An 18,486-nucleotide genomic window follows, 5' to 3' on the forward strand; every position below is an offset into this window, starting at 1 on the left:
CAACCCATGAGTCATGTGTTACCCTCCTGGGGGTGTCCCAAGGAAGTCCTGGAGCACCGGGCAGGTGCTCAGCCACAGGAGTTGGTACCTGGGTTGGGAGGCCATGTTCATTTCCAGCCTGACCTGGAGGGAAGGACGACTGTAAGCAGTGTCCTGACTGGTTTATCTTCTAGGCGTACCACTCCAGGTGGGAGGGTGCAGAACTCTAGAAAGGGGTACAGAGGGAGAGAGCCCTCGCCTCTGACCTAGGTTCAACCCGAGGGCTTAGATCCTAAGGTGGTGGATCAGTTGCAGGGTCAAGGCCCTGAACTGGTGGAAGAATTGTGTAGGAGGTCTGGTTCCAGCGTACTGACAATTTCTTGTTCTGAGGGTGCTTCTCCTCGGAGGAGAGTGTGGAACCCCGGAAGGAGAGGTAAGGGGAGGAGAGCCTCGCCTTAGACCTCTGGTTTGCCTGAGGGTACAGACCCTGGGTTGGAGGACCAGGTTCAGGGTGTCCCCCCTGACCTGGGGGAAGGGACGACTGCTAACGGTGCCCCTACTAGCTTGCCTTCTGGGGGTGCCGCTCCAGGTTGGAGGGTACCTGTTGCAGTCCCCTAGAACTGGTGGGTGAATTGTGCAGGACACCTGCTACAGGTGCCCCGACAATTCTGGAAGGGGGTACCGGTCCAGGTGAGAGGGTACAGAGCCCCAGTGAGAAGGAGAGGGTGTGGAGGAGCCCACCCCACCTCCTGTCCAGCCGCAGGGTACAGACCCTGGGCTGGTGGGCCAGTCTCAGGATCTCATACCTGACTTGGCAGGGTAGAGAGTAGGGAAAGGGTGCCGGGCACCTGGGGCTACCGCTCCCCACTCTCTGACGGCACAAAGGTTGGAGTGGTTGGAGTGGTTGGAAAGGCATAAGGCTTGGCTCTCATCACTGACAGTTGTCAGTGGCCACTGTGGCTGGCTGTCTGGAGGGACAGGTTTGCCCCTGGGAGGGGAAAAGGAGTCACCCCGGGGTGAACTGGGCCACACCCTTTTGTTGGCCATGTGGGTACTGTCTGCCTGTTGGGACACATCTGTGAACAAAGTAAGTTTAGGTGCTCCACAGATGGGGTCCACAGGTGAGGAGAAGAATTCCCCATGGGTCAGCTTAGTGGGCCCTGAGAATATGGATAGAGGGATCCAACTAGGGCCAGTTCCCATGTTCTATCGCCCCAAACAGGGAAGTCCATCGAGGTATGGATGGGTCTACCCTGGCTTTAGGCTGGAAGGGAGTTGTGTTGGAAATGGCCCTTTTTGCAGGGTTATCCCCAAACTGTTTGCTTCTTCCTCCTATTTTTTGGTTGTTTGTTTTTGTGTTGGTTTTAGGATCCTGGGCTCTTCACCACTGCTAATCAGTGCTAAAGTGCATATGCTCTCTGTGTAAATTGTGTATATCTTTTCTATGTTTGTGTCTGTGACAATTATGCAGTCTTTTTTCTATGTCTATAGCCATTGTGTCACATGGTCAAAATCACGATAAACTAGTGAAAAAAAGCACACAGCGTAAAAAATTTAGAGAAATAGATGTGAGAGCAACGTAACGCACATGTGATCAAGGCTGCAGAACGGCAGCCGATACGCGCCATATGGACTTTTGAATCTAAAAAATGAAGAAGCACGTCATAACGGAGTCTGTGCCCGACCTGTTTCGTTGGTCGCAAATTCGGGATTTTAGTATATATGAATATATACACACACACACAAAGACACATACAAAATAAAAAAACTTTCTAACATGTAGTATAAATCTACTCCCACTATTGTGACGCCTGACCCTGGCTGCAATGTAATATATATGTGGTTCAGTAGTTCTCCATTGGCAAACAAAGACGCCAGTGCACCAGAAGCAAAGATTGTTCAGAATGATCTGCTTACAGGAAGAAGGGAGACTGGGAAAATACATGCGTTCAATATAGCAGCAAGTTCCTGCTCATCAGTCCAGTTAAAGAAAAGTGAGGGGAAATTACCAGGAGGGTGCATTTCTGCGTCAAGTCCTGTAAGCCCTTCACGTCAAGCGATATCATCTGTTTGGAACACTAAGCCCTCTCAGCAGCGAGGGAGCATCTATCCTCCCAGTAGAGATGGCCATTTTAGGAGAGTTATCTTTCCATTTAGTTCCTGGCATCATCTGACGTCTTAACAATCACGCTGGTTTGCTGTACAGGCCCAAGATCAGCATGCTGCAGGTGCAGTCATCGAGTTTCCCGACAACTTGGAGGGCAAGAGAAACATTGTTTCGGCAATATTCACTCTATAAACCTCAGGCAAGTATCAAACTCGACACAGAAGAGGAATTTCGAAAAACATTTTATGGAATAGCAAAATAATAATTGTTCGTAACTGTTCATCGTGGTTCCAATTTTGGTTAAGAAATTTAACGTAAAAAGAACACCCTTACAGACTGACAAAACCGACCCCTTGTAAGGAAAAGGTTCATTAAGTAGTTAGTATTTATGCAACACTGGTAAATATTCATATTTCCGCACAGAGGAGGAAGTACGCAATGAAGGAAAACGCAACTGAAATACAGAGCAGCTGGAGTTCTTGACGGAAATTGCTACAAGTGCGAGCTTTTTACAGTGTGTCACGAATGAGACATTGGATTACCTTGTCAGCAAACGATGTGGGAAGAAGAATCGTTTTATAGTTTGTTTAGATTATCTAGTGTAATTTTATACTCCACGGTGTGTTGAGCAGAGGTAATGTATCACTGTTTAAAAGTTCCCATGTTGGCGTCAGAGCACACAAGTGATCCTTATCAGCAGAGCTAACATACTGCTGGCTAGGGGTCTACTATTCTCAGAAAGCTAAATCTCCACAGAGACCACCTTTGACTTTCGGTACACTCACAGCAGCCAGTGACACAGTACTTAGTTTGTGCCAATCAATAAGGATGGTAGGGAACTGTATATATCTCTCAGCATCACACTGACCCAGAGAAGGAAGCTTCAAGAGAAAAATAGGAAAGCAGACATAAAAGTTGAAAGTAAAGATGAAGAAGAACTCTCATGTGTGAAATAAGTAAAGAGGAAGTGTAGTGTGTTGGAGCAAAGATTATGCAGCCTTGGTATCTTGTAATTTCAGTACTTTCTGGAAGGTGGAGGGCAAAGGATGGTGTTTGCACTGTGCAAAATGTGGCACACAAGGGCCAAGGGAGGCGTGCTGTATTTGGCCTTCATGGATCTCAGCTCGGCCTTTGACAGGGTGAAAAGATCTAAGCGCTGGGCAATAGGTGTCGACCCGGCTCTTTTTGTCCTCTTGCAGGATCTCCATGCCAGCTGGCTGGCAACGTAGGGTGCACAGACATAATATCGAGCCCAAAATATTGTTTGGACATAATATCGAGTAAATAATATAGACTGGACAAAATATCGACTGGACAGAATATCGACTACAAAAATATTGTTTTTAAGGTAAGTGAAGTAATATCGACTGTATAAAATATAGATAGCAAAAATATCGATTTTTTAATAATATATAATATTTTATAGTGTATTTTTATGTAATAATATGTGTGAAAAGTGTGTATTTATGTTATAAATAATTTTATTAAATGTTTTTTGTTTTTATAATTATTGCGTAATGTCATTCTGTTGCGGGTTGTGGGTTTATAGGGGAATAGGGTGGGAAGTAATTTAATTATAATTAATTAAATATGTAAATTTATTAATTGATATTAATTTGTAATTAATTGTTAATTAATTTATATGTGTCAATTAATTTAATAGTAATTGCAAAATAATTATTAATAATTGATTAATTGGTAAATATGTAAATTTTACTAATTTAATGCAGTAGCGGGTTGTGGGATTATAGGGGAATAGGGTGGGAAGTAATTTAATTAAAAATAGTTAAATATGTAAATATATTTATTGATAGTAATTAGTAATTAATTGTTATTAATTTATATGTGTTAATTAATTTAATAATAATTGTTAATTATTTTATATTAATTGATTAATTGGTTATTATGTGATTTTTACTAATTTAATTTCTGTAGCGGGTTGTGAGTTTATAGGGGCATATGGTGAAAAGTAATATATTAATAATTAATTAAATAATAAAATAAAATACACGTTATTTATTTGGATATAATAGTGAAAATTTTTTTAATTATTAAAAAATTAATTGTTTATGTTTAATTAATGTGTATTAATAGGTGAATAATTACAAGAATTATTGTTAATTAGTAAATGTAAATTATTATTTATTCTATTACATAAAATTGTTATTTAATTTTTAATAATTATTATTAGATATTTCTTGTTAGATTTTTGATTTATATATGAAAGATTTACTTTCCCTAATGTTGTATTCTCAGGAGTGTGAATTGTAATTTTTACAACTACGCTTTCCAACGCTTTCCTTACTGTTGCACCCACTGGAGTTGGAATAGTAATTTTAACCCCTACGCTATCCAACGCTTTCCCTACTGTTGCACCCACTGGAGTGGAAATAGTCATTTTAACCCCTACGCTATCCAACGCTTTCCCTAATATTGCACCCACTGGAGTGGGAATTGTAATTTTAACCCCTACGCTATCCAACACTTTCCCTACTGTTGCACTCTTTGGAGTGGGAATAGTAATTTTAACCCCTACGCTATCCAACGTTTTCCCTACTGTTGCACCCACTGGAGTGGGGATAGTAATTTTAACCCCTACGCTATCCAACGCTTTCCCTACTTTTGCACCCACTGGAGTGGGAATAGTAATTTTAACCCCTACGCTATCCAACGCTTTCCCTACTGTTGCACCCACTGGAGTGGGAATAGTAATTGTAACCCCTACGCTATCCAAAGCTTTCCCTACTGTTGCACTCTTTGGAGTGGGAATAGTAATTTTAACCCCTACGCTATCCAACGCTTTCCCTACTGTTGCACCCACTGGAGTGGGAATAGTAATTTTAACCCCTACGCTATCCAACGCTTTCCCTACTGTTGCACCCACTGGAGTGGGAATAGTAATTTTAACCCCTACGCTATCCAACGCTTTCCCTACTTTTGCACCCACTGGAGTGGGAATAGTAATTTTAACCCCTCCCTACTGTTGCACCCACTGGAGTGGGAATAGTACATTTTACCCCTACGCTATCCAACGCTTTAGCTATTGTAGAATTCACTATAGTTGTTACAATAATTGTTAACTATTTTGCTATGCTACAGTAAAATTATTATATATGTTTATTTAATATAAAAAAATTATATAAATATATATGTATTATTTTTTTAGATTTATTTTTATTTTAAAATAAATAATTATTAATATAACATTATTTCAATAATTTAAAGTAAGTTTAGACTAAACATATTTATTACTACATTAGTATTAACTTAATTTGAAGACATTTAAAAAAACGATATTTTTTACAGTCTATATTTTAGTAACTCGATATTTTAGAGTTGATATATTTGTACTTACCTGTTTAAAGATAGCCAGTCGATATTTTGTCCATCGATATTTTGTCAACGATATTTTGTCAACTCGATATTTGTGAGGTCGATATTATTTCAGTGATCCGCAACGTAGATATGGCCCCTCTGGCGAATGCAAGCAGCATTTTAAACTAAATTGAGGCATGCGTCAAGGTTGCATCCTGGCTCCGCCTGAAACTGGTTTTATGTCAGACAGGGTGCAATTTTCCGAGAGTGGGTGATAGACTACTTCCTGCACTTTTATACAAGGATGACACAGTTTTGTATGCAGTGGGGCTGGCAACTAGACCAGCGCCCAATCTTTCTTGGGCGTTCCTCTGTGGGAACCAAACCACTGCACACAGCAAGGGTTGACCTCGAGGGCAGGTCCGATGGTCAACTCTGCCAGGGCAGCCAACCCCTCACTGTCCACAAAGTTCACCTACCAAAAAGTGCTGTTTCTTAAAAGTAGGGAGATGTTCAATGACTGAGAAGATGGGTGAGGGAGGCTAGAGTTTAGACTCTAGTCACATGCCCTGCAGTTTTAATTCCACAGGTTGACAGGTAGGCATTTACCACTAATAAGACACCTTCCTGCAGGCCCTAAGGACAACCTTCTGTAGTTTGGTAGAATATATTATATGCATTCCTGAGATGAGCACAATGGCATAGAACCTTAGAGCCATGATTACGACCTTGATGTGAGTTAAACCACCCCTAAGTGATTCACCTCAATATTCTCCATCATTTAACATTGTGTAATGCCTCAAAATCAGTGGAGGTCTGGAAATTAACATCCACGCATTATAAATGTACTCTTAACATAAAATGTATCTATAGCACTGTAATACAACTATTTGACATAGGCACATGCCCAGACATCTACTTGTGTGTAATCTATTGTCAACAGACGCTTTGACTTTTCTTAGTTTTCTTCAAACAGGCTTTGACTTTGAGCCCCAATCTACTTTTGAACATGCCTCTGCACCCTACCTCAGGTGCTCTCAGCCTTTCCCATATTTACCATGGATTACTACTTGCATCCAAAACTTTACTGACTTGTAATTGGCAAATCATATAACTTGCAGCACACGCAATTACACTTGTCTCCAGGGCTTCTACTATTTCCCTTCTATGCACCCACACATGTTTACTAACAATTTTTTTTAAATGATATAAGGGCTGGTGGAGTGATGTGTATAGGGATATCATGGATAATTATTTGAGATGTCAGTGAAGTTGTCAGTTGTGTAATTTGAGATGTCATCAGTGATGTCATCAACGAAGTTATTTAACTTGTCATGAGTAATGTAATATGTCTTCCTCAAAAAGTTCATTCTAGAGCTTAACAAACTGCTAAGTCGACTCATCTGGCACAACTCGTGCCGCCGGATAGGCCTTTCTAAACTGCAGCTCCCGCCAGACTCTGGGGGTTTCCAAATTCACGTTCTATTACATGATTGCCCAGCTGCAGTTGCTGGCTCATTGGACAGCTGGGGCCAATTTAGAGAATATTGGCACTCTGAATCCCTTGCATTTGCCAGAGAGGAAGTTAGTAGCATTGGTTCCACAAACTCGACAGGCTGTCAACCCCCCAAGGCTACTTACTGCTGGTAGGCCTGAAGAGTCTTGCAAGAGGCTTTTGGGTTACTCAGAGCTCACCCTCCTACACCCTTGCACTGTATCTGCTTGGTGTCCCGGTGGGGCTGGATCGCTTGATTAAACCGGATCTGCTACACTGGGACCAGGCAGGGATTTCTACATCAGGGTACCTCTTCAGTGATGGCCACTCCTAACCTTTGCGGACCTGGTTGAACAATCGGCCCTCCAGGAGGGGCAATTTACCATGTGCAGCCAAGTCTGTCAGTCTTGGGTGACATCGGAATGCATAGAGAAGAGAACCAGCTACCAACCAGCTCACTAATACACTAATACTCTACTGGTACTCAACTAAATGTAAAACAACCGTGGGGTTCCTAGATTTGGCCCTTCTCATAGTAAAATGCACTTTCACCATCCATTGGAAGGCCTCTGTGCCTCCACTTAGCAAGCAGTGGCAGATAACCCTGGTCCATTGGGCAGATGCCCTACTCGGTGAGGAAGCGAGAGGCCTTCACCATTATCCGATAGCCTCTGCATGGGACAGGCACCTGGAAAAGCTGTCTGTACCACCTGGGGATTGCACCGCCTCTTCTTAATCCCCCATAACCACCTCATACTCGGAACTGGGAACACATTGGCCCCCATTGCCACCCCCTCCCTAATTGGTCCCCTTGCAGCGCTCCATGGATTGTAAAGCGAGGGTCACTCTTTTTGCTCCTAAAGGGGATGATGCAGTGATGACGCATTCTATGATGGATGTGACCTGAAGCATTGTGTATGTTGTAAATCTCAATACATTTTTTTTTAACAAAATGAGTCAAGTAATATGTGAAGTCATAAGCAGTGGCTCATGTTACAATTAATTCACTAAACTATAACTGGAGAATTTCATTTTTTCCTTTTTTTAAATGTTAGTCTTAGCTCATTTCCACACCTAACTATAACCTTACTTTTACCTTTTTGTTAATTAATTTTTGGGTTCTATCAGCTTATCACCATGCCTAACTGTATTGTCAACTTAACCTTTGTTTACCCCTTGTTCTTTTCAGTGAATAGTATATATAAAACACACACACAATAAAAACCTTCCCTGCAAAGTTGTGGTGAAAAGTGAACTCCTGATGTAGTGACTCCTGGTGTTGTGGCAGCAGTGTAGTGACTCCTGGTGTTGTGGCTGCAGTGTAGTGACTCCTGGTGCTGTGGCTGCAGTGTAGTGACTCCTGATGTAGTTATCGGAGATGTAGTGTCTGTTGTGTTGGGGGCCCTGGGCCCTCATCCTGTAAAGGACTGACGCAGACACAGTGGGCTACATGGTGCAACTGGCCCAGAGCACGTGCGCTTGGCCTCTTTTATTGGAACTGTGTCACCTGACCAGTGACATCAGTGGTGGGTGGGTGTTTAGTGTAAGGCACACAGAAACACTAGACTGCTGCCTGTGACTCTGGGTCACCACATCCCTCCCAAACTTTGGGGAAAATTGAAAACAAAAGAAAGTCCAACCGGTGGGAGAAAAGTGCAGTTCGCAAAACCCCACGACAAAGTTCAACCTGTGGGAAAGAAAAATGTACATACAAAATAACACTGGACTCCACAATTTGAAATGAGTCTCTTTGGTGTATTGCAGGTCGCAGATGATGTAGTTGCTGCATCCAGGACTCACGAGTCACTGTGGCATGGTTTGCCGTTGTTTGGCGGGTCCTATCTTCTGTCTGCGCCGCCTTGACGTTGCCTTTGTCTTGTCTTTGCTTCACACCACTGGTGACAGTTGGTAGCTAGATAGAAGGGTGACATGATCCGAGTGTTGTTTGTCTTCTCGGTTCTCCTCTTCAGTCCTGGTCCTTGGTGGTGTCTCGGGCAGGCTTCAAAGTATTTCTGGGCAGATGAAAGGAGTAGGTGCATACATCTCTCTCACTAGGATGCCCCAATCGCCGGTATTCCTCTCTCACAAGATGTCCGGGTGGACCTCTTTGCCAGGCTTCCACTGGACTGGTGTTGTCGGTCATGTTGCTCCACCATAGCCTTCGGGCCGTGAGCGGGGGGCTCCACGATCTTCACCGTTGTGTCCTAGTTCCACCTGAAGGTTACGCTGTTGACTCTTTTCTTGCACGCAAAGCTTTCCTCTCAGTGGGTCTTGCAGACGCACCGTTGTGGACCTGTCTCTCTTGCGGGACTTACTGCCACCAGAGTCCCTTGAGTCCTTTGCTTCTTGGGCTGCCACGGGTTGGTGTGGAGTGGTCAGTTCCTCAGCCGGATGTGTGAGCACTCTCGCCATCCAATCTTCCGCTCAACCCCAAAGGTAGATTGTTGTCAAACAGTCCAAACTTGCCCTCTTCTGCGATTGCCACATGGGTGGATGGCTTGTAGGTGGATTTCTTTGACTTGTGCCGCCGATGTTTGCCAGGCCTTGTTCTCCACTGCACTCCGGTGTTCTGGTGCATGTCATCATCTTCTCCTGATGTTTGTGTGAGTTGGCTGGTCACACCTCTTCTCTTCTTGTGATCTTCTAGTGGCACTGTGGCACTCGCTTCCCTTCTTCTCCTCCTTTCCTTTCATGACGTGGTCCGTCCCTTTTCTTTTCTTCAACCACCCAGGCCATCTCCATGTGGCGTGCACTCCACACGTATCTCCCTGGTTGCGTCCTACCCTTAGGACATGCCTTCTCTTCTTCCGATGACCAAAACCAGGCATCGCACCTTTCTTCCTGTCGCTCCTCCTTTACTTCGGGTCGGTGTTATCAGACCTCTTCTGGGTCTCGTCCATGGACCTCTTGCACTTCACGTCGGTCTTCATGTCAGAATATTCAGTTACTTCAGCTTTGACCTTCTGGCAGGTCTTAGCAGTCATGACCTTCTGGCAGGTCATCTTCTCCTTTTCTTTCCAGGTGACCATCTGACTGGTCATCTTCTCCTTGACTTTCCGGGCGACCATCTGACTGGTCATCTTCTCCTTTTCTTTCGGGGCGACCAACTGACTGGTCAGCTTCTTCCTTTCTTTCCGGGCGACCAACTGACTGGTCATCTTCTACTTTTCTTTCCGGGCGACCAACTGACTGGTCAGCTTCTTTCTTTCTTTCCGGGCGACCAACTGACTGGTCAGCTTCTTCCTTTCTTTCCGGGCGACCATCTGACTGGTCATCGTCTCCTTTTCTTTCCGGGCGACCATCCGACAGGTCCGCGTCTGGCGGTGACTTTCTGGCAAGTCATCTTCACTGTGACCTACTGACAGGTCTCTGAGGACGCGATCCCTGCGTCACTCAGTCGTGGTGGCATGGAGTTCCATCACTCCATGCGCATTCCTGCGCAGTGCTGTTCGGTCCTGAGGTGTGGAGCTCCTAGTGCTGTTCTGTGGCATTGGCGTGTCGCTGTGTAGCGTCACTCTGGCGCTCCTGATCTCTGGCGCTCCAGGCACATCTCGGCGCGGTGCTGCACTTTCCTGGCATGCGGGTGTGGAGTTCCTTCACTCCTTGTGCGTTCCTAGGGTTTCTAGCCCGTTCTTTTCCGCATCTGGCGCACTTCTGCGCAGTCTATTTTGTATCCTTAAAGCTATGTGGTTAGGCTTGGCGCTACTCTGATATAGCAAGTCTCTTGTGCTGCTGGTTGCTGCAGGCTTGCCTTGGGGAGGGTTCCTCGATTCCTTCTGGCATGTCTGTATGCCTCACGTTGTCCTGGGGGGGGTTTCATGCATGCCTTGGTTGTGTCTTAAAATGCTGCAGGGATTTGTTTTGCTTGTTGCAGGCTTGAACTGGGACTGTCTTCCCTTTTACGTGCGCTGTTGCACCAGATCCACTGGTTGGCAGTGGTGCGCTTTCCAAAGTAGTGTGCTGATATGCAGAGCGTCTCGCTTGGGCGCTCTCTCACCTCGTGGACGGCTCCTTTCCCGATGGCTGCTTGGCGTCCTGTGCCTCAGGCCAATACTGGAGCTGAATTGCTTGGTTGGGGCTGCAGGTCAAGTGATGCACGGCGCCCGTGGGGTACCACCCGAGGGTTCTTTGGTGCCAGGTGAGTCGCTTCTCTTTCTTTTAGTCTTGGGGGCAGTAGGCACATGAGTGTTCATTGAGCGAGGGGGGGGGGGAAGACCAGGGCCCATGCTGTTAAGCGATGCTCCTTTCTTATGCGCTGGGGGCTACCGGCCGCCACTCATACCTCCTGCCTCGATCCTCTGTATCCTTGCTGCCAGGATGGGGGTGCTTGGCCTCAGTGATACCGGTCGCGCTGGTTGCTCACTCCTCTCCACCCCGCCGCCGCAGCTTCACACTTCACACGCGGCACGGGGTGGGGGCAACCTCGCCGCTCGGTGCAATTGCGGGTTTGCTCCGCTTTCGGTGTTCGCGCCCTGCAGTTCGTCACCCGCTGCGGGCGCTCCTTTGCGGATTCTTCACCCTGCCGCCGCAGTTCCACAGCACGCACGCTGCGCGGTGGGGGATCAGTGCGAGGCTCAGGCCGGGTGCAGCGAGGTGGGCTCTCGCTGGCTTGGGTGTTCTTTGGAGGTGCTTGTGTTGACCGCGGGTGGGCTCGGCTCTAATTACTCGGCGCCCGGCAGCTTTCCTCAAGCTGCGAACGCTCTTTTAAGTTCAATCCCCCCCGCCGCACTTCACAAACGCTGCACGGCAGGGAGACGCTGCAGGCAGGCTGTGGGTGGGCTCCGCGGGTCCTGCTCACTTGTGGGGGTGTTCACTGAAGCAGCGGGTGGGCTCCGCTTGTGCGTTTTCCGCCCGGCAGCTCTTCCACACGCTGTGGCGGGGGACACTGCCGGCAGGCCACGGGTGGGCTCCACTGGCTCTGCTTTGATCATTTATTGTCGGCGCTCGGCAGGGCGCCACGGCTATGCGGGTGGGCACCGCTTATGATACAGTACCGGGGGTCGCTTCGGGCTTGCGCGGCCCCCTCCGCTCACCTTCGGCTGGGTGGCTGGCTTCCTTCACGCGAGAGGGCTCCGCGGAGGTCGTAGCGTTTGGCTACCAGTCCTGGCTCGGTGGCGGCCGATGCAGGTGGGCTCTGCACGGCTCGCTCTTCACCCCAGGCAGGGGGCTTAGTCGTGGCCGATGTGGGTGGGCTCCGGTCAGTCGCTCCTCTTCACCCCACACAAGGGCCATGCAGGCTTGGCTCAGAAGGTGTGGGGTAGGCTCCCGGTCACCTTCTTGTCTGCAGGCAGGCCCCGGGCTCAGCCTCCGCCCTGCAGGCCTCTTGGCGGCCGGCGCCGCTTCCCCGGGAGGGTGCCCTCCACATGGGCAGTTCCCTTCTTCTTTCTGGGGTTTGTTCAGCTGCGGCACGCGTGGCTAGCGTCCGCCCCCCTCGTCGCCAATGTTGTGTTGGGGGCCCTGGGCCCTCATCCTGTAAAGGACTGACGCAGACATAGTTGGCTACATGGTGCAACTGGCCCAGAGCACGTGCGCTCGGCCTCTTTTATTGGAACTGTGTCACCTGACCAGTGACATCAGTGGTGGGTGGGTGTTTAGTGTAAGGCACACAGAAACACTAGACTGCTGACTGTGACTCTGGGTCACCACAGTGTCCTACAACCATTCTTTCACCGAACATTTCTTGTCACAAATCCTATTCAGTGTTTCCATAGGGATGTACAGTCACAGCCATCTGGCGATGGCAGAACTGTTTTAAACTTTCCAAATTCCGCCCTTTTATGTTTTTTACAGCTCACCTCACATATATGAGCTTCAGAGGTGTTGCGCTGTTAAACAGAGACCCCAGTGCATCAGTAGCAAGATTTTTCAGAAGAATCTTTAAAGGAAGAAGATGTTTTGGTAAAATGAATATGTGTTCCATATAACTGCACGTTCCAGCTCATGAGCCGAGTTAAAGATGAGTGACTGGAAATTACCAGGACGCTGTATTTCTTCTGCTCTGCTGCGTCACGTCCAGTAACCCTACTCCATGTCAAGTGATATCATCTGTTTGGAACGCTGAGCCTCTCTCAGCAGCGAGGGAGCATCTATCCTCCCAGCAGAGGCGTCCATTTTAGGAGACTTATCTTTCCATTTAGTTCCTGGCACCATCTGACGTCCTAAGAACTGTTGGACAGGCCTAAGAGTGACGTGGTAGGTGCAGTCAAAGAGATTCCCTGCAGATTGCAGGGCAAGGTTAACGTCATTTTGGCAACAGTTCACTCCCTGGTTCTCAAACATCTTTGGCAAATATCAAACTCGATACAGAATAGAGTTCACAAAAGTTGGAAACACACTTTACAATATGACAAATCAATAACTGTTCGTCGTGGTTCCCAATGTGATTAGGAAACAATGTAAAAAATAACCCTCTTACATACTGATAGTTATATATTGAACTTTTTCATGTATGCAACGCTGACAACATATTCATATTTTTACACAGAAGAGGAAGTACTCAGTCAGGGAAAAACAACTGAAATATGAAGCAGCTGGAATGCTTGACGAAAATGGTTATGGGTGGAACTGACATTGGATTCCCTTGTCAGTGTCGGAAGTGGGAAGATGAATTTTTTGGTTGCTTACATCATCTAGATTTATTTTGCATTGTATAATGTACGGGAGCACAGGAATGGTATCACTGTTTAAAAGAACCCGTCGCTGTTGGCATGCATCACAGCACACAAGTGACAGCAGAGCAGATCCCTATCACAAGAGCAGAGCTAACACTATTCTCAGACACCAATGTTCCAGAGACCACTATTATCTTCGCTACACCCGCAGCAGCTAGCAAACGGTGCTTAATTTGTGCCGGTGGTTACAGATGGTGGGGGATGGGACTTATCTCTCATTATAAAACAAACCCAGAAAAAGAGAAAGACGCAGCGAGAGAAAAATAAGACAACTGAAAAAAAGATGCAGAACCCACACAGGTGAGATACGAAAACAGGAAGAGTACAGTAGGGCATTGGAGCAAAGATCACACTGCTTTGTTCGGTATTCAGCTTGTTGGTAGCCGGCAATTACAGCATGTGCTCTGGTTTGGTGTGGGAGGGCGGCGGGCTCCTAAGAAAAACTTTGTGCTTACAAAATAAATACTGACAGCAGCTAAGGCTTATAGTTCGTTGATTTGATTATAAAACGAATTGGAAGTTCGTTTTCGGACATTTACTTACTTAGGTTTTTTACTGTTCTTACATTTTCTTGATTTTTTTAAAATCCCATTCTGAGAATTCTCGTTATGTTTCTTCATCCCCTGGGAAGATCCATTCCAAAAGATGAAACAGGGGAAAGGATTACTCTTTCCATTCTTTCTCTTGTACTTGAACTGTCTGTACATGGTGTGTATACCATTGCATTATAGTGTTTTGGGTGTATTCCCCAACTCATGCTGTTGGTTCCGTTTTTGGACGCTCGACATAACTCTGCCATCAAGTGTGCATTAGACATGAATCCAGTGAGCCGAGAGTAAACTGAGCTACACCAGTGACCAGCCAGCCCTCAACTATTCACATCAAATTGCAAAAGTAGTAAAAAGATTGTTGATACTAAGAGGTAGAATGTGTTATGGGAATCTGCAATCCAGATGTGACTTGTGAATATAAGACATTGAAGGACATGGGAAATCTATGTAGTAAACCTGCATGTAGCTATGGCCACTTTGGACAAGCTAACAACTCTTCACTCAAAGACACAGGTACCAACGTCTGCCACTAGTGCAGGCTGGAGCAGCTTCTCCAGCTGCTTCTTAGCACATGTATGTGTGCCCTCATGTAACGCTCCAAGGCAGAGCAGGCTGCGCAGCCCCAGTTTCTATAACCATCCTGGCATCACCAACGATGCCAAGTGGAAAAGCAGCTGCCTGGTGTCGAGCCTGGGACTGTGGAGTTAGCGTGCAGTTGGAGAATGGCGGTCGAAGTGGTCATTCTGTTAGAGTGGACCCTTGGGAGCATTTTAGACCCAAATGAGTCCAAGTGAACACAACAATCATGAAAGCCAAGTTCAATTTACAGGCATCATCTTTCACAAGCTACAGCAGCTGGACACAGTCATGCTGAGACTCAGCAAAGTGGAAAGTCCAAGCACTTCGTGCACATAGTATGAAGATCAGTTGTGTTCCCGAAATATTTCGCCCAATGTGTAAGAAGCATATTAAAGAGGGATCCAACTTCGTGTACCTCCTTTATAACTCAACACACTACATTTTGCTCCCGATGTGGCATTTTCAAGTATTAATAATAAACATGTATGTTTCTTACAACCAATGATTTTACAGTTTTGAATGTCTGCCACTAGTCAGTCACCATTTCCTATAATTACTTTTGTGAAACAAAGTGAGAGATGATTCGTTTGCCCATCTCGCCTGTTTCTGCATGTCAAGGATTACAGGAATATAAACATTTGCGGATTCATTAAGGATGTATATACATAAAAATGCAAAAATTGAAAATGTAACATTTTAAAATGTTCTGTAAATATGAAGGAATTCGAAATTGGAGGCTAAAAATTAAATCGAAATCCTTAGCTTGATTCGTGGGTGGCAGGCAAATACTGCGACCAGAATCGAGAAAGGATGATTTGTGGCCTCAATTGTATCACTGATAGCCCCTGACTAAAAGAGAGCATGCATCAGAAGTTAAATAGAGAAACTGATATGTCGTCCCTTTTAGATATAAAAGTAAATTTTAAAAAGCTCTAACCTTCCCATTAAAACTAAAATTCCGATTTGTGCTTATTTTCTTTAGGTTAATGTAACAAAATATTTAATAGTTTAAGTATTTCCTTGATGTATACTTGTTTCAGTATTTTTTTTTATAGTTTTGGGCTTCAAATTGTGGATATTGTTCAGGATGGAGTGCCTGGCTTTCATTAGGGTTTCAGTGGGGATACACAGAAGTCAAAAGCTTACAAATCGCTGCTCTAAAACATATTGACCTCCTCAAGGCTCTCACCAGATTGGATGGTTTGATAATCTGGCACAGAAGTCATTTAACACGTAACAAGTGATATAATATGTGCAGTCACAAGCAGTGCATCACGTGGGCAAAACATATAATTAATTACTTAACTATAACTGGTGTATTGCAGTAGTTTTTATTTTTTTAATGTTAGTGCTTGCCTTATTTCGACACCCAACTACTTTAACCTTTGAGTTTTTTTTCAGTGAAATTCTCAGTTATTTGATCATGTTCAACTTTGGCCCCCTGCCCAAACCTTTGTGGGTGCAAAACCCTCCTGCACAAGACCTTATGTTGGCACAGCAGGGGTTCGCTGCAGAGCCCGGACTCACAAAATTATCTGCACTGGCTGCGCTGTCAAGCTCGACCATAAATAGGAAAAAACAGTTGCAATGAGAGAAAGTAAAGATGAAAAAGAACTCACACGAGTGAGATAAGGAAACAGGAAGCGTATGGTGTACGCTCCTTAAGTAAAACCTTGGCTCCACAAATTAAATATGTACACGCTGCCCAATCCTATAGTTTGTTCTGTTGTGTATAAAAAGAGTTGAAAGTTAATTTTTAGACCTTTGTTTACTTACATTTTTATCTGTTGCTACACTTAGTTTTTTTTAGATTTCCAATCACAGAATTATCGATTTGTTTCCTCCACCCTTGGGTAGATCCCATTTCTAGGGATGAACCCGGCGATTAGCTTTTTTATTTCTCCAAACTATCCGTCCTCTTGAATTTTAACTGTCTGTACATGGTGTGCATACCATTACTTTATAGAGTTTTGTATGTATTCCACACATCATGCTATTGGTTCTGTATTGCTGACTTTGGACGCTTGACATTCAGTGCATTGCACTTGTTTATATGAAAGAGAAATGAATAATATAAACCGACACTAGGCCGAGCCAACCCAGTGACCAGTCAGCCCCTCAACGTATCACATCTTTTTGCAAAAGTAGTAACATGATTTCCTTTCACTTAAAAGTACGAATATGTTTTGGGAATCTGCATTTTAGATGTGAATTGTTCAGGAGGCTACATGCCAATTACAGACATGGAACATCAATAGGAGGAAACCAGCATGTAGCTATGGTCACTTTGACTAGCTAATGACTCACTCAAAGAGTAGACACAGGCGCAAATGTTTACCACAACGTGAGGCTGGTGGACTTTCTCCAGCTGCTTATGAGCATATGTATGTGTGCCCTCCTGTGAAGCTCCAAGGCAGAGCAGGCTCCGCAGCACCAGGTGAGGTAGTGTGGCTCACTGGTTAGAGGCGGCAGACCCGAGAGCAGAGGACGGCCCGGGACCAGGGTTCGATTCCCGGCGCGGCAGGTTTCTGGACCAGGGTCAGCGGACTCGATAATTCTCTCGCCTCGGTGCCCACTCTGATCAGCGATCACACTCGGCAACTCTGGGCATTAGCTTGCCTCATCCTCACTAACAGCCCCACCAGACCGCCGGGGATGCCTGGTCTCACCCTGGAGATACCCATTAAGGGACCATCTCTCTGGGAAACCAGGAAGGGTTTCGCAGCGGTCGAAGCGCCTTGGGACCCTACGGGTAAGTAGTGCGCTATATAAATGCCTATACATACAGTTTCTACAGCGATCTTGACATCGCCAAAGATGCCGGGTGGAAGGGCAGCTGCCTGATATGTAGCCTGGGACTGGAGACCTGGCATGCTGCTAGGGGATAGCAGTTAGGTGGTTATTTTTCTGAGACAGGACTCTTGGGAGCATTTAAGCCCAAACAAGCCCCTGAGAACACCAAAACCATGAAAACCAAGATATATAAACAGGTATCATATTTCACAAGTCACGGCAGCTGGACACATACATGCTGAGAGACACTCTGCAAAGTGAAAGTAATTGTCTCACCATGTAAGAGGCATAATGAAGAGACACTCTCATTCATTCCTTGCTCGTGTGTAGCCCAACTCAATTTCCTGCTTTTCACTTTGTATGCATTAATAATCACAATTTTGGATTATTAAATCAACTGATTTTACAGTTTTGAAAGTCTGAAGTTTGAAAGCCCTAGTCAAGAAGCAACCACTATCATAGTCAGAGTGAGCAGCAGGCAAAATGTAAATTAACCTATGCTCCCCCTCTGGTAGCTTGGCAAAGAGCAGTCAGGCTTAACCTAGAGGTAATGTGTGAAGTATTTGTGCAACATTTCAAACAGTAAAACAGTGAGAACACCACACAAAAAGATTCCACACCAGGTTAAAAAATAGAGCTTAATTTAATAAATATAAGGCCAAAATGATCAAAATGACTAAAATACAAAAAATAGATCTTGAGATATTGAATTTCGAAGATTTCAAGTAAAAATAGCGCCAAGAAGCAAAAAGCTCTATTTGGGATATCTGGTCGTGCAGGACCAGGACAAAGTCAAAGGTTCAAGCCAACCCCAATAGAAGGCGGGCAGGGTACAGTGTACCAGTTAGCCCCGCTATACGAAACCATCTTAGTTCCTGGTTCCGGAGTACTTGCCTAGATCTTCATTGAACATGCGTCAAACAGTCAAGGTGGTGCATGGTTTCCGAAATGCAATGAAACTGCGGTGCGAGGTTCTCAATGTCGAGGATCCTGTTG

This window comes from Lissotriton vulgaris, chromosome 1_1 (assembly GCF_964263255.1).
Source record: "Lissotriton vulgaris chromosome 1_1, aLisVul1.2, whole genome shotgun sequence".
NCBI classification, from domain to species: domain Eukaryota; kingdom Metazoa; phylum Chordata; class Amphibia; order Caudata; family Salamandridae; genus Lissotriton; species Lissotriton vulgaris.